Source organism: Salvelinus sp. IW2-2015, unplaced genomic scaffold (genome assembly GCF_002910315.2).
Source record: "Salvelinus sp. IW2-2015 unplaced genomic scaffold, ASM291031v2 Un_scaffold3457, whole genome shotgun sequence".
Taxonomy (NCBI): Eukaryota; Metazoa; Chordata; class Actinopteri; order Salmoniformes; family Salmonidae; genus Salvelinus; species Salvelinus sp. IW2-2015.
The window spans coordinates 48129-52882 of record NW_019944737.1 but is presented as its reverse complement, the minus strand read 5'-3'; the positions used below and the strand labels follow the sequence as shown (position 1 = coordinate 52882).

Genomic DNA, 4754 nt, shown 5'->3' with positions numbered 1-4754 from the left:
AGTCTGCACACTATTCCAGACCAGTCTGCACACTATTCCAGACCAGTCTGCACATTTTAACGTTTGAATGGCGTTTCTAGCTTAAACAGTGTAAGACGAGAAGCGTGCAGATTAATAATAGTACGGTTTTTGCAAGTCCCACCTTATAGGAAGTATGTCGAAGATTTAAAGTGGGGACTCTTGCTTCGCAAGCCCCATTAATAAGTCAGAAATAATTCTTACAATATTTAAAATGTGGCTGCTGTTGTAAGCCACATAATAAACAATATGTCACACACTGGATAGGTGCAGTGTAATGTGTTGTTGTACAGGGTCAGCCATAGTAGTATGATAGGTGTTGTTTTACAGGGTCAGTCATAGTAGTATGATAGGTGTTGTTTTACAGGGTCAGTCATAGTAGTATGATAGGTGTTGTTTTACAGGGTCAGCCATAGTAGTACAGCACCCTGGAGCAAATTAGCATTAAGTGCCTTGCTCAAGGGCACAGACAGATTGTTCACCTTGTCGTCTTGGGTATTCAAACCAGCGACCTTTCGGTTACTGGCTCAGCTCTCTAACCGCTAGGCTACCTGCTGCCCTACAGGAACCTTCCAGGAAGCGTCAGTCATCCAATGGGCCTACAACCTCAACAACCCTCTGAGGCTAACCGACCYCGCCCCCGGCTCCCATACTGCAGCCTGGAGCGCCTTCTCTGTCAGCGCTGCAGCCGTCATCCTGGAGACCATCAAACAGGTGGGTWTCCTGCCAGGAAATAACCCTCTTTTGTTTTCCAACACTTCCTGTAAATAAATGATGTGCCGTGTCATAGTAGGTGGGGGTTTAGACAAGGGGCCATTTCCTGGGCGGGTACCAACGAGTGTCGATACTGACRAGCTGGCTGATGATGACCYATGGGTCTGCTTTACTGTAGTACTRGGTGRTCAGCAACTTTTGGATTTAATTGCTTGTTTCWTTGCTGATTGTTGTATTTCCTGACTGTTTCTATCAGGATATTTCCAATGTATTTGAATGTGAAATAAACTGCAACGGTCCTTTCCTCTCCCGACAGGCGGAGGACAGGAAGGAGGCTCTGGTGGTACGGCTCTATGAGTCACATGGCAGCAGTGTCACTGCGTACCTCACTACAGGCTTCCCCATCGCCGAGGCTTGGCAGTGAGTAACTACAGCACCTTCAGTTAGGCTTACAGAGACTTTACACACAAATATGAAAGACGCCTCACTGACGAAGAGGGGAGGTTTAGTACAACTTGTCTAAAGTTGTACTAAACCTCCCCTCTTCGTCAGTGAGGCGTCTTTCATGTTTGTGGTAAGTCTCTGTTTTCAACCACTGAACCCTCTTCTCATTCGTCCTCTCCCTCAGCTGTGATCTACTGGAGCGAGTGGATCCRTCTCGCCCTGCACCAATCACAGCCTCCGGAATCTCTGTCAGCTTCAGTCCCTTCCAGATTGTGTCCATTCTACTGTACCTGAAGTAAAATGATTTGGATGCTGGTCTGAACGTAATTTTGTCCCTGTAAATTACGTTCGGCTTCATAATGCCTTCATAAGCACTGCATAAATGTGTTACATAGCATCTATAACGGTTTCATTAATGTGTCATCGCCCACTGTGGAATATGATAAAAACGTGCTTTATAAAGGGTGACGTGTTCTCTAAAGTGACGTAATGAGTGTGGAAGGTCTGGTACACCAACGCATCAGACTTGGCCTTCATTAGTAACGGTGAGGTTTAAATTCTAATTTTAAGGAGATGAATTGTGGAAATGGGAAGGTTTTTAGCCATAATGACTTTTTGTAGTGWTGATGACAAATACTTTACTCAGTAAGGTCTCTCCCACTTAAGACTAACTCTGATTGGTTGATAACCCAGGCAACCCCCACCTACAGAAACACCTTGATGAAACCCCCAACCTACAGAAACACTAACCTTAAGATGGAAAACCCCCAACCTACAGGAAACACCTATGATGAAAACCCCCAACCTAAGAACAACCTTTGATGAAAGCCCCCAACCTACAGAAAACCACCTTGATGAAAGCCCCCAACTACAGAAACACTTGATGAAGCCCCCAACCTAAGAAACACACCTGATGAAAGCCCCCAACCACAAGAAACACATTGATGAAAGCCCCCAACACTCACAGAAACACACTTTGATGAAAGCCCCCAACCTAAGAAACACCTTGATGAAAACCCCAACCTACAAACGACACCTGATGAAAACCCCCAACCTTAAGAAACACCCTGGATGAAAGCCCCCAACCTACAGAAACACCTTGATGAAAACCCCCAACCTACAGAAACACCTACTTGAAAACCCCCAACCTAGAAACCTTGATGAAACCCCCAACCTACAGAAACACCTTGATGAAAGCCCCCAACCTACAGAAACACCTTGATGAAACCCCAACCTACAGAAACACCTTGATGAAAGCCCCCAACCTACAGAAACACCTTGATGAAAGCCCCCAACCTACAGAAACACCTTGATGAAAGCCCCCAACCTACAGAAACACCTTGATGAAACCCCCAACCTACAGAAACACCTTGATGAAAACCCCCAACTACAAACACCTTGATGAAAACCCCCAACCTACAGAAACACCTTGATGAAAGCCCAACCTAAGAAAACCCTGATGAAACCCCAACTACAGAAAACACCTTGATGAAAACCCCAACCTACAGAAAAACACCTTGATGAAACCCCCAACCTACAGAAACACCTGATGAAAACCCCCCAACCTACAGAAAACAACCTGATGAAAACCCCCAACCTACAGAAACACCTTGATGAAAACCCCCAACCTACAGAAACACCTTGATGAAAACCCCAACCTACAGAAACACCTTGATGAAAAACCCCAACCTACAGAAACACCTTGATGAAAACCCCCAACCTAACAGAAACACCTGGATGAAAACCCCCAACCTACAGAAACACCTTGATGAAACCCCCAACCTACAGAAACACCTTGATGAAAAGCCCCAACTACAGAAAACCTTGATGAAAAGCCCCCAACCTACAGAAACACCTTGATGAAAACCCCCAACCTACAGAAACACAACCTTGATGAAAGCCCCCAACCTACAGAACACACCTTGATGAAAGCCCCAACCTACAGAAACAACCTTGATGAAAACCCCAACTACAGAAAACCTTGTAAAAACCCCATACAGAAAACACCTTGATGAAAAACCCCAACCTACAGAAACACAACCTTGATGAAAGCCCCCAACCTACAGAAACACCTTGATGAAAACCCCCAAACCTACAGAAACACCCTTGATGAAAACCCCAACCTCAGAAACACCTTGATGAAAACCCCAACCTACAGAAAACACCTTGATGAAAAGCCCCCAACCTACAGAAACACCTTGATGAAAACCCCCAACCTACAGAAACACCTTGATGAAAGCCCCCAACCTACAGAAAACACCTTGATGAAAACCCCCAACCTACAGAAACACCTTGATGAAACCCCAACCTACAGAACACCTTGATTAAAACCCCCAACCTACAGAAACACCTTGATGAAAACCCCAACCTACAGAAACACCTTGATGAAACCCCCAACCTACAGAAAACACCTTGATGAAAAACCCCCAAACCTACAGAAACACCTTGATGAAAACCCCCAACCTACAGAAACACCTTGATGAAACCCCCAACCTACAGAAACACCTTGATGAAAACCCCAACTACAGAAACACCTTGATGAAAACCCCCAACCTAACAGAAACCTTATGAAACCCCCAACTACAGAAACACTTGATGAAAACCCCCAACCTACAGAAACACCTTGATGAAACCCCCAACCTACAGAAAACACCTTGATGAAAACCCCCAACCTACAGAAACACCTTGAATGAAACCCCCAACCTACAGAAAACACCTTGATGAAAACCCCCAAACCTACAGAACACCTTGATGAAAAAACTCCAACTAAGAAACACCTGATGAAAGAACCCCAACCTACAGAAACACCTTGAAGAAAACCCCCAAACCTAGAGAAACACCTTGATGAAAACCCCCAACCTACAGAAACACACCTTGATGGAAACCCCAACCTAAGAAACACAATTGAGAAAACCCCAACCTTACAGAAACACCTGATGAAACCCCCAACCTAATCAGAAACACTTGATGAAAACCCCCAACCTACAGAAACACCTTGATGAAAACCCCAACCTCAGAAACACTGACTAAAACCCCCAACCTACAGAAACACCTTTGAGAATCCCCCAACCTAACAAGGAAACGACCTTCCGATGAAAAGCCCAAACCTACAGAAACACCTTTGTGAAAAGCCCCCAACCGTACAAGAAACACACTTGATGAAAAACCCCCAACCTACAGAAACACCTTGATGAAAACCCCCAAACCTACAGAAACACCTTAGATGAAACCCACACTACAGAAACACCTTGATGAAAACCCCCAAACTACAGAGAAAACACCTTGAATGAAAACCCCCAACCTACAGAACACCTTGATGGAAAACCCCCAACCTACAGAAACACCTTGATGAAAACCCCCAACCTACAAGAAACACCTTGATGAAAGCCCCCAACCTACAGGAAACACCTTTGATGAAAACCCCCAACCTACAGAAAAACACCCTTGATGAAGACCCCCAACCTACAGAAACACCTTGATGAAAAACCCCCAACCTACAGAAACACCTTGATGAAAAACCCCCAACTACAGAAACACCTTGATGAAAACCCCCCAAACCTACAGAAACCACATTGATG

The 4754-nt window shown here is 45.0% G+C and overlaps 1 long non-coding RNA gene across 1 annotated transcript; it reads left to right on the top strand.

Moving 5' to 3' along the window:
• The first annotated feature begins 579 nt into the window (after nt 1-579).
• Nucleotides 580-1642, top strand: LOC112075901 (uncharacterized). The gene is made up of 3 exons (XR_002895072.2): nt 580-732; nt 1049-1152; nt 1361-1642. It is a non-coding gene; the product is annotated as an uncharacterized lncRNA (long non-coding RNA).
• Nucleotides 1643-4754: the final 3112 nt, after the last annotated feature.